The 12,500-nt window shown below is 48.3% G+C and overlaps 1 protein-coding gene across 1 annotated transcript in view; it reads right to left on the bottom strand.

The window, feature by feature from the left end:
• Nucleotides 1-12,500, bottom strand: part of dlgap2a (discs, large homolog-associated protein 2a) — a gene marked incomplete at both ends in the record, with an annotated part of 410,496 nt that overhangs the window by 368,920 nt on the left and 29,076 nt on the right.

Below are 12,500 nucleotides of genomic sequence, written 5' to 3'. Positions count from 1 at the left end.
CTTATGGAATCAATGACATAAATTTTTTTTATAATAATAATAATAATAATAATAATAATAATAATATTATATTTATTTATTTATTTATTTAAATTGTTTAATCAATGGATGGAGGAGCCGCACCGCAGGTTGGCCACCCCTGGTATAGAGTGAAGATGCTTTGCTGAATCTGAAAACATACTGGGTGTTTTTTCCTCCCTCAGCCACTCATTTCCCACAAACTCAGATCAAATTTGTATTGCCTGTATTTATGTCTTTCTTCTATTACCCTGCCCATACCTGTACCTCCCCCCCACCCTCCCCCATGCTGCTATGACGCCCACATTTTCCCAAAGGGGATCAATAAATGAATATCTTATCTTATCCCTCCTCCTCTCATCCATCCTCAACCACTTCTGAGCATTCCTCCCATCCCTCTCTCTCTCTCAAATTCAAATTCAAACTAGAATGGGTGCTCAGTGGAGCACAACTGTCCACGGTGTGCTATAGGCGCCGCGGTAATACTGTACATATTTGTACCCAATGAATGGTGGACGTATGGCATGTATGTACACATATGTTTTATGTCATCTGCTGTGGACTATCCAGGGTGTGTGTGAGTGCTTTCATGCAGTTTGTGGTTTTCATTGAGATGAATCATAGAATATAGCATAGTCCAAATGTTATTAAGTAGAGGTATATAATAGTAGTCTCTCTTTCTCTCTCTTTCTCTCTCTCTCTCTCTCTCTCTCTCTCTCTCTCTCTCTCTCTCTCTCTCTCTCTCTCTCTCTCTCTCTCCCTCTCTCTCTCTCTCTCTCTCTCTCTCTCTCTCTCTCTCTCTCTCTCTCTCTCTCGACCCTCGCCTGTCCGACTACTCTTCTCCACGCTACCCCTCTGAACTGTCCGAGTACCTGTTGCGTTATACGACCCTCGCCTGTCCGACTACCCCTCTGCTTGCCTATACTCCCTGAACTGTCTGAGTACCTGTTGCATTCTTTGACCATGCCTTATTTGCACTTACAATCAAACATTCTGGAATAAAAGAGGTAAAAGAAGAATAGTTCAAATGTGCAGGAAAGGTCAAAAAGCCCAAGGGTTTATAAGTGACCTCCCCTCTTAAACCTATATAGGAAAACTACACAGAAAAGCCTTCCCGCCCACACACACACATTACGCACAAACACACATGCGCATATCCCTCTCTCATACACACAGATACATACAATACAGCATTATACAACAATTATAATGTTGAAAAAAAAGACTGCTCACAAATACACATGGATACTACTACTACTACTACAGGATCTGTAGTTCTTTTTTAAGCTTGCTTTTAAATGTATTTAAAGTGGAACATGTTTCTGTTAGACTTTGTATATCATTCCACATCACTGCACCTTGATAGACAAATGAGAATTTTGCAACAGAGGTCCTACAGAAAGGAATGCGTAAGTCATTATTTCTTCTTGTGAGATGTGCATGATAATGAGAATTAAACTCAAAATAACTTTGAAAGAAGTTAGGTAAAGATGAAGGAAGACCAATTACTTTATACATAAGAACCCCTTTTTGGTACTTGTTGACTTCATAAATTGTGAGTAGTTGCAGTTGTTTAAATAATGATTGGGTTGGGGCTAAATAAGAAGAGTTGGTTGCAATTCTTACAAAGGATTTCTGAGATCTATGGATTGCTTGTAAGTAAGAAGGGTAAGTGTTGGCACAAATTATATTGCAGTAAGAGATGTGAGGATAAATTAAACTATAATACAAAGTTAGTATGTGCTATTTCTTTATTGGTTTTTAAAACTTTTTCTAATGCCCAACGATTTTGAAACCTTCTTGCAAACAATTTCATAATGATTCTTAAAGCAGAGTTTCTCATCGATATTGCCATTTAAGAACTTCACAGATGAAACATGTGCAAGTTCATTGTTATTGATACAAATCTTTGTTCTGTCTGAAATGTTTTTGTTCTTATTTCTAAAAATAATGAAGTTGTGAGGTTTCTGTCCTTGCGCTCTCACTCGTTCTGTTCCTTTAACCACCCTCGCTATGTTTTCATTCAGTTTCTGTCAATTGGTTCTATCCCCTCGTTCACACGTTTCTCCCCGTTGACGTCATCAGAGACGTCGCTGATTGGTTCTCTCACTTCCCCACGCTTTTCAATCACATTCCCCAGCTGTCACTGCTTTCTCCCCGTTGACGTCATCAGAGACGTCGCTGATTGGTTCTCTCACTTCCCCACGCTTTTCAATCAATCGATCCCTCATTATTTATACCCCGTTTCTCCCCACCCTAAGTTGTTGGATCGTCTTGTTTTGTCGCCTTGATTTGTCTCTGGATATTTTTCCCTGTTGCTGTTGCTGCTGCTTTTTTCTCTGTGCTGTTCTCCAGGAATTCCTAGAAGCCTTCGCTTGGATACCTGCTCCCGTGGCGCGCGCTCGCCTCCACTGTTGATCCAGTTCCGATTACGCATCTCGTCTGGGTGAGTTATCTTTTTGACTGTTCTTGACCTATTCCATTTTTCGTGTGTAAATTTACACTGAAGACTACCACCTTTTTGTCAAACAGTCACTCACCCAGCCATTATCTATTTTTGCTATTTCCTTTATGGAATAATATTTTGGGATCTACCATCTCCCTCTGTGTGCTTGCTCACACCGAAGATATTATTTCACAATTGGACTGTGTGTTTACATGAAGAGATTCACTGTGTGTTTGCTCACACCGAAGATATTATTTCACAATTGGACTGTGTATTTACATGAAGATATTCACTGTGTGTTTACATGAAGATATTCACTGTGTGTTTACATGAAGATATTCACTGGGACTGTGTTTGGATTTAGCTCTCTGTGTTGTTAACACGAAGAGTTTCACTTGGGCTGTTTTTGGAATTGTGCTCTCTGTGTTGTTAACACGAAGAGATTCACTTGGGCTGTGTTTGGAACTGTGCTCACTGTGTTGTTAACACGAAGAATTGTACACCCTGTTCTCCTGCTCGTTTAAGACTGCTCTGTCACTGACTCGTTCCCTCTCTCCCTCTCTCGGTCTCGCAACAACATCTGAGAACCCACCGAGAGGATTCTGCAGAGCGGTTCAGAAGTCAACACCTGCTTCCCAAGACAACCCTCACGGGAGAAGCTGCAGAGCAGCAGAACTTTGCCCCTTGATCATTGTACCTGTCTTGTTTGACTTGCTATCCCTGTTTCTCTTATTCCTAGTACCAAATAAACAAGCCCTCGTATTTGGCAACTCTGAATCCTACTCTCTTGTGTCGTTGCGTTTGGGGTCGGTGTCAAACCATAACATTACGATCCAACCAACAATATGACGACCCCAGCCGACACAGAGAGGGTCAAAACCGCACTTGCTATTCAAGTCGAGTTGACCAGGGATCACGGTCTCCAATTAGAGCGGGCTGCGGCTGCGGTGCAAGACCTCAGGGACCAGGTCTTGCCTATGCAGGGTTCTATGGCCGCTATGGCGGGACAACAGTCCGAGATTCTCGCTCAGCTTAACTCGCTGGGCGACGCCGTTAACACTTTTCATCTCTCATACCCTTCAGGAACATTCCCCGCAGCCCCAGCAGATCTCGCACCTCGGGAACCCCATCTCTCCGTCCCACGGCTGTTCGACGGTAATCCCGAGGAGTGTGCCACATTCATCATGCAATGTGAGTTGGTTTTCCGTCATCAACCAAGCCGTTTTTCTGCTCATGGGTCCCGAGTGGCTTTTATAACCAACCTACTTTCAGGCCATGCTGCCCAGTGGGTCACTTCCTCCTGGGCAATGGAAGCAGATTTTTTGTTCTCCTACCCAGACTTCGTGGCGGAGCTCCGCAGAGTGTTCCACCATCCAGCCCGAGGTCTGGACCCTGGAGCCCGGTTGGGGACCTTCCGACAAGGGAGCGGCAGGGTGACGGACTATGTCATAGAGTTTCGACTGGCGGCGGTGGAGAGTGGATGGAACGAACCTGCTCTTCGCTTAACCTTCATAAGGGGGCTCAGTGACGCAGTCCGGGACCAGCTCGCTACCAGGGAGGTGCCCGACTCCCTCGAGGAGCTGTTTAGCCTTGTCATCCGTATTGACGGACGCCTCCTGGAGAGAAGGCGCGAGAGGACCCGACTGTCACCTCCTGAAGCACCCCGGACTCCTGGACGCCCCGTCCCCAACACTACTGATGGTAACAGGCTTCCCCGTCCGGTGCGCGAAGAGGAACCCATGCAGCTGGGACGCTCTCATCTGAGCCAGGCGGAGCGTCAGGCAAGGCTCAGGTCCGGTCTCTGCCTCTACTGCGGAGGTGCGGGACACCGTATCGCCGACTGCCCTACCCGGCCAAAAGATCGGGCTCACCAAGACCCCGGGAGATCCTGGTGAGCCGTTTTTCCCAGTCCCAGCGCCGCGCACCACCTGACCATCTGATGAGCGTCACCCTGGCCTGGGGGGACCAACGTGCCACGGTGGAGGCCCTCATCGACTCTGGGGCAGACGAGAACTTCCTCGACTTCGAGTTTGCCACCCAAGCCAACATACCTCTTGAGGCCCTTATGAGGCCCTTGGAGATCTTTTCGTTGGACCAACACCGCCTGGCCGACATCTCTCAACGCACCGGCCCAGTCGTGCTGACCATCGCTGAGAATCCAGTTCCTCATTACCCAATCCCCCCTTGTCCCGGTGGTCCTGGGTAGGCCCTGGCTCGCGCTGCACGAGCCCCACATCGCCTGGTCCTCCGGTACCATCAGGGGCTGGAGCTCCTCCTGTCACGCCCGCTGTCTGCAGGCGGCGTCCTGTCCCCCGCCCCGGAGACCGGCTGGTGAGTTGCCCCCGGACCCCTCGTCCATTCCTCCCGAGTACCACGACCTCATGGAGGTATTCAGTAAGACCAGGGCTCAGGCCCTTCCACCTCACCGCCCCTATGACTGCGCCATCGACCTCCGCCAAGGGGCTCCCCTTCCCGGCAGCCGCCTCTACAGTCTGACTGTCCCGGAGAAGAAGGCGATGGATCTCTACATCTCTGAGTCATTGGAAGCAGGACTCATTCGGCCTTCCTCCTCCCCGGTGGCAGCCGGGTTCTTCTTTGTTGGTAAGAAGGATGGGGACCTGCGACCCTGCATCGACTATCGTCAGCTCAACGAGATCACCATCAAGAACAAATACCCCCTACCTCTCATGAGCTCCACCTTCGAGCCACTGACCCAGGCCTCGTTCTTCACCAAGCTGGATCTCCGAAGTGCCTACCATCTTGTCCGTATTCGTGAGGGCGATGAATGGAAGACCGCCTTCAAGACCCCCAGGGGCCACTATGAGTACCTTGTGATGCCGTTCGGCCTCACCAACGCCCCGGCGGTATTCCAGGCACTCATGAACGATGTCCTCCGTGACATGCTGGAGGTGTTCGTGGTGGTGTACCTGGACGACATTCTTATCTTTTCCAGGACCCTCGAGGAACACATCCTGCATGTCCGTCGGGTGCTGGAGCGCCTCCTCCACAATCGGCTCTTCGTCAAGGCGGAGAAGTGCCGTTTCCACTCCAACTCCGTCGAGTACCTGGGCTTCATCGTTGAGAAGGGCTTGACCCGAGCGGATCCTCGCAAGATCCAGGCTGTGGAGGATTGGCCGGAACCCACCACTCGGAAGGAGTTACAGAGTTTCCTCGGGTTCGCCAACTTCTACCGAAGGTTCATCCGGAACTACAGTCAAGTGGCGGAGCCTCTTACCAAGCTGACCTCCCCCGCTCTGCCGTTCGACTGGTCCCCAGCGGCATGCGCTGCGTTCCGCTCCCTCAAGAGAAGGTTCACTTCCGCGCCTATCCTGCTCCACCCTGACCCCAAGAGACAGTTCATCGTGGAGGTGGACGCCTCGGATTCTGGTCTGGGCGCTGTCCTATCCCAACGTTCTCCTTCCGACCAGAAGGTACATCCTTGCGCCTTCTACTCGCGTCGCTTCCTCCCCGCCGAGAGGAACTACGACACCGGCAATCGGGAGCTACTGGCGGTCGTGGCTGCGCTGGAGGAGTGGCGTCATTGGCTTGAGGGTGCCGAGGAGCCTTTTACCATCTGGACGGACCACAAGAACCTAACGTTCATCCGCGCTTCCAGGCGCCTCAACGGTCGGCAGGCGAGATGGGCCAGTTTCCTCAGCCGGTTCGACTTCTCGCTGACCTTCCGCTGACCTTCCCGCAACACGAAGGCCGACTCTCTGTCCCGGATGCACTCCAAGGGGGCTCCACCCTCTGAGGTCCCATCTCCCATCATCCCGGAGGCCCGAGTGGTTGGAGCCATCACCTTGGGCATCGAGGGTGTGGTGAGGCGTGCCCTTCACTTCCAACGTGCTCCAAGCAACGTCCCTAGGAGCCGTCTCTTCGTCCCCGACTCTGTCCGGTCCCAGGTACTGCTGTGGGGCCATACTAGCCGGTTCGCCTGCCACCCAGGCGTCCATCGCACGTTCTCCTTCCTGGCTCGTCGTTTCTGGTGGCCCACCATGCGGAACGACGTCAAGGAGTTCGTATTGGCCTGCGCGGTCTGTGCCCGCAGCAAGGCCTCTCACCAGGCACCCTCCGGGCTCTTGCAGCCCCTTCCCGTTCCAAGCCGTCCGTGGTCACATGTGGCGCTCGACTTCGTCACTGGTCTACCCTCCTCCCAGGGGAACACCTGCCTTCTGACCGTGGTGGATCGATTCAGCAAGGGGGTCCACCTCGTGGCCCTCTCCAAGCTTCCCTCAGCAGCCGAGACGGCGGACCTCCTGACGCACCACGTGTTCCGCCTTCACGGCTTTCCCCAGGACATCGTCTCTGACCGGGGGCCCCAGTTCACCTCCCAGGTATGGCGGGGTTTCTGTAAAAAGGATTGGGGGCAACGGTCAGTCTCTCCTCTGGCTATCATCCCCAGACAAACGGGCAGACGGAGAGGATGAACCAGAGCGTGGAGTCTGCTCTTCGGTGTGTGGCAGCCGAGAGGCCGGCGTCCTGGAGCCGTTTCCTACCCTGGGTTGAGTACTCCATCAACTCTATGGTCAGTTCCGCCACCGGCCTCTCCCCTTTTGAGGCCTCCCTGGGCTACCAGCCCCCTCTTTTTCCCGCACAGGAGACGGAAGTGGCAGTTCCCTCCGTGCAGGTCCACCTCGACCGCTGCCGTCGAGTTTGGGAGATCACCAGGACCGCGCTGCTCCGAACATCTGAGCGCGCCTGTCGTGGTGCCGACCGGCGCCGGGTTCCCGCGCCGACTTACCGCCCTGGGCAGAGGGTGTGGCTCTCCGCGAAGGACCTCCCGCTACGGTCCTCGGCCAAGAAGCTCAACCCCCGCTTCGTCGGGCCTTTCGAGGTCCTGAAAGTACTCAGTCCGGCGGCCCTGCGCCTGAAGCTTCCTGCATCCATGCACATCCACCCCGTGTTCCATGTCTCCCGGGTTAAGCCCGTCTCCCTCTGTCCCCTTATGCCTCCGGCTCCTGATCCGCCGCCTCCTGTGTTAGTGGATGGTCACCCCCAGTGGCAGGTCCGCCGGTTGATGGGCGTTCGTCGGCGGGGCCGGGGGTTCCAATACCTGGTGGACTGGGAGGGTTACGGCCCTGAGGAGCGTAGCTGGGTCTCCCGGCAGCTCATCGTGGATCCCGGCTTGATCACCGACTTCCATCGGGCCCATCCTGACGAGCCGGGTCGGCCTGGTCGCCGGGTGGCTCCCGTGGAGGGGGGGGTACTGTGAGGTTTCTGTCCTTGCGCTCTCACTCGTTCTGTTCCTTTAACCACCCTCGCTATGTTTTCATTCAGTTTCTGTCAATTGGTTCTATCCCCTCGTTCACACGTTTCTCCCCGTTGACGTCATCAGAGACGTCGCTGATTGGTTCTCTCACTTCCCCACGCTTTTCAATCACATTCCCCAGCTGTCACTGCTTTCTCCCCGTTGACGTCATCAGAGACGTCGCTGATTGGTTCTCTCACTTCCCCACGCTTTTCAATCAATCGATCCCTCATTATTTATACCCCGTTTCTCCCCACCCTAAGTTGTTGGATCGTCTTGTTTTGTCGCCTTGATTTGTCTCTGGATATTTTTCCCCGTTGCTGTTGCTGCTGCTTTTTTCTCTGTGCTGTTCTCCAGGAATTCCTAGAAGCCTTCGCTTGGATACCTGCTCCCGTGGCGCGCGCTCGCCTCCACTGTTGATCCAGTTCCGATTACGCATCTCGTCTGGGTGAGTTATCTTTTTGACTGTTCTTGACCTATTCCATTTTTCGTGTGTAAATTTACACTGAAGACTACCACCTTTTTGTCAAACAGTCACTCACCCAGCCATTATCTATTTTTGCTATTTCCTTTATGGAATAATATTTTGGGATCTACCATCTCCCTCTGTGTGCTTGCTCACACCGAAGATATTATTTCACAATTGGACTGTGTATTTACATGAAGATATTCACTGTGTGTTTACATGAAGATATTCACTGTGTGTTTACATGAAGATATTCACTGGGACTGTGTTTGGATTTAGCTCTCTGTGTTGTTAACACGAAGAGTTTCACTTGGGCTGTTTTTGGAATTGTGCTCTCTGTGTTGTTAACACGAAGAGATTCACTTGGGCTGTGTTTGGAACTGTGCTCACTGTGTTGTTAACACGAAGAATTGTACACCCTGTTCTCCTGCTCGTTTAAGACTGCTCTGTCACTGACTCGTTCCCTCTCTCCCTCTCTCGGTCTCGCAACAACATCTGAGAACCCACCGAGAGGATTCTGCAGAGCGGTTCAGAAGTCAACACCTGCTTCCCAAGACAACCCTCACGGGAGAAGCTGCAGAGCAGCAGAACTTTGCCCCTTGATCATTGTACCTGTCTTGTTTGACTTGCTTTCCCTGTTTCTCTTATTCCTAGTACCAAATAAACAAGCCCTCGTATTTGGCAACTCTGAATCCTACTCTCTTGTGTCGTTGCGTTTGGGGTCGGTGTCAAACCATAACAGAAGTTAGATTGTTTGACATTGAGTGATAACTTGTTTAACTGAAACCAATAGGAAAAATGAATGAGTCCAGAATTTGCTTCATCAATAGGGGAATACAAATGTCACTTGTCAGTGACAAAGAGATTTGTGTCATCAGCGAATAATATAGGTGACAATAAACTGGATGCATTTGCAAGATCGTTCACATACATCAAAAACAACAAGGGTCCTAGAATGGACCCTTGTGGAACACCACATTTTAGTACAGCCAGCTGTGATCGATTACCATTGAAAACTACAAATTGCTCTGTTGTTTAGGTAATTCTCAACCCATTGTATAACCTTTATTTTTAAGACCATAACATTTTATAATAAAATAGTTGTGACAAGTAGTCTGTAGAATATTATGTTCTTGTACTGAAATGTTTTTGTTTGTTGTTACTAGTGTGTATAAAGTGTCTTTGTAATTAAATATTTGTTTTTGTGTTCAACATTATAGCCGTGGATGTCCTGATTTGGTACCAACCTTTGCCCTCTTGGGCCAGAGATGTTTCAGAGGCTGGGACGTACAGGCGTAGAGACAGCTCTGCATAGGACTGTGGCAAAATATAGGAAAACATTATTCTTTTATGTAGTTATTAGATTGTGCATTCCTTCTTCTAGGAGACAAGGTTTCAATTTACCACTGAGGAAAGGAGGGTTTATAATAATGTTTGTTTTTCTAGTCCCCTGAGGCCTCTCCAATCCTGAGGATTTCCAAATAGAGAAGAGCTCCAAGTCAAGTTAATCGTGATTAATCGCAAATTAATCGCATATTTTGTATCTGTTCTAAATCTACCTTAAACAGATATTTTTCAAGTTTTAATACTCTTATCAACATGAGAGTCAACAAATGTTTGCTTTATGCAGCCATTTAACACAAAAGGATGACCCTCATGCATTGCAAATTTGCATCAAATTCAAAACAGAGTGATGCACAAAATAACTAAAAAGAAAATAATCATTTAAAACAATGAATAAAGTGTGCATGAAATAATAGGGGACAGAAAACGTTAGGAACTTGTTAATGTTACATTCACCCACACAAGGGCTGATGACCCACACTCTCTCTCACACACACACACACACACACACACACACACACACACACACACACACACACACACACACACACACACACACACACACACACACACACACACACACACACACACACACACACACACACACACACACACACTTTGAGTCAGAAACAAACATAGTATCAATAATACACCTGAGTGAAGTCTAGTAAAAGAAAAAAAAAGTTTAAAAAAAATAAGCCTTCCCACACAATGAGAGTCCGCGCTGGCAGGTGAAAAGAAGTGGCTGGCTGACTCCACATGTATCGGAGGGGACATCCGATAGATTCTTCAACCCTCCCTACGACCGATCAGTGGGGGGCACATGCGAGCAACGATCAAGACAGGGGAGGGGGGAATTGGCACGACTAAATTGGGATGGGAGAAAAACAGAAAAAGGAGAAAAAGTGGATAAAAAAAATGCCTTAAAAAAATTATATATATATATATATATATATATATATATATATATATATATATATATATATATATATATATATATATATATATATATATAATCTCTCTCTCTCTCTAGTTCACAGATTCTTACAATAGCCTTTTTACATAAAAAAATAAAAATGTCTTCCACTGTGTGATGGATGGACAGACAGACGGACAGACACAGAGGGGATTGTATGTCCCACAGCAGCTAGTACGGCGTACAGCCTACACAGTACTATAGGTGCCAGTGAACGATACTCACATGGCAGTCATTATATTCACATGGCTGTGTGCGTTATTAGATTAATTCAGTTTGCATGACTATGATATAGCAATAAATATAGCCGAGATCCACAGGGGGTGAAAAGGCTATACAGAACACGTTCTCTCCGGTTGCCTCATGTGATCTGATGGGCTGGTATCACACAGGGCTGAATGGGGATTATGTTGACATCACTCACTCTGACATGACTCAGCTCTTGGTTTGAGATGTCATGTCATTGGTGGTAACCATGACAATGTGCAGTGCCGCTGGGTGCATTTCAGAGAGTGAAGTGAAGATGAGAGCCAAAGGGAAATATCATCATCTTCATCACGTACTGTAGGCTTTGATCTCTGTGTCTTGTTTCCGTATTGGTAACTGAAGAGTTACTTTGATCATGTTGTCATCTATTGAGGTAAAACGAATGGTTTGAAATCGATGTACTGGGACTGAGCATTACTATTTGACCATGTAGTGTAGCCTTTACTCAGTTTACACCGTTTATTTGATCAGGGACAGTGCATACCAATCAACAGTTATACATTTATAAATGAATACAAATAAAAAACTGTAACAGGGTTGCTGCTAGTTGTCAGTTGTAGTCCCTGGGCTAGATGTTTAAGCCGGAAAAGAAACAGAAAAATAGAAGGACATTAAAGCTAATATAAAACAGTTTAAAACATATTCTGTACATTCACTCACTAGGCATTCGTGCATCTATAAAAAAAAAAAAAAAAACAGTGAGACAAATCAAAGCCCATACATGTATAAGCCCCATATAGGCAGGCACACATATGGCAGGCACACATATACATAATCATAAATCACATAACCACATAATCACAATCAGGACAGTCAGGCTAGCGGGCACTGGGCAAGGCCTTTACTAAACTGTGCTTCCTGGAACCATCATGTAGGCTATCTAATAGTAATCTATAGTAACTGGAGAAACTGACAGCACGGCCAGAAAGTAGCACTTGGGAAACACGTAGATTTCAATTACAGGAGTAATATCAAACGAAAAATGTGAACACGAACAGCTGTTCAATGTGTGTGGGTATGAATTTGGATCCCAGTTAGAGACAACCGATTTGGAGATATTCACTTGAGAACAGTGGTTCTTTCACTCACCCAAATGCACTGAAGCTCACTCCCTCATATTTTCCCATTCCCTCAGACAGACTTTAGCATCATTATTTCTATCTCGTCTGAACCGCAGCTCTGTTCACAGGGGCTCTGTGTAGACCACGGTTCATCAGAGATCCACGCCTACGCTACATCATAAATAAAACGATGCAGCGACTCGCAGTCGCTCGTGTATTTTTGTTCCCCATCGCAGTCGGGTACTGTGACATGAATCAGAATTCAGCCGTGGCTGAAAATAAACAACATCCAAATTCACAAAGAGTTGCGTAATGAGCACGTGCCACTACCGTACGCACCACAGATCGGAGAGAAGTGACTGTGCGTCGCCATCCGCTAACCACGCATCACAACAACAGATCGCAACCAGAATGTCCCCCTGGCCATGCGTAGGTGATCCAATGTGAACGAGGGCGTAGGTGACGTGAATTTGGCATATGACGTGTGAGTTGATTTGACACGATGCAGAACCCAGTCACACAGCATCCCCCTGAACCGTTTGCCCTTGAAACATGAGGGAGGAATGAGGGAATGACCACAGTAGATTACGTAAAAAATTATTTTACAGTTGGTATCATGGCAGAAGAAAACAAAGGTTAGTACATGTCACAAAGCAGGAGCCTCCAAATCA

Source organism: Notolepis coatsorum (assembly GCF_963971535.1).
Source record: "Notolepis coatsorum genome assembly, chromosome: 3".
Lineage (NCBI taxonomy): Eukaryota > Metazoa > Chordata > Actinopteri > Aulopiformes > Paralepididae > Notolepis > Notolepis coatsorum.
The sequence above is the reverse complement of the archived record's forward strand: the minus strand, read 5'-3'. Positions and strand labels throughout refer to the sequence as shown.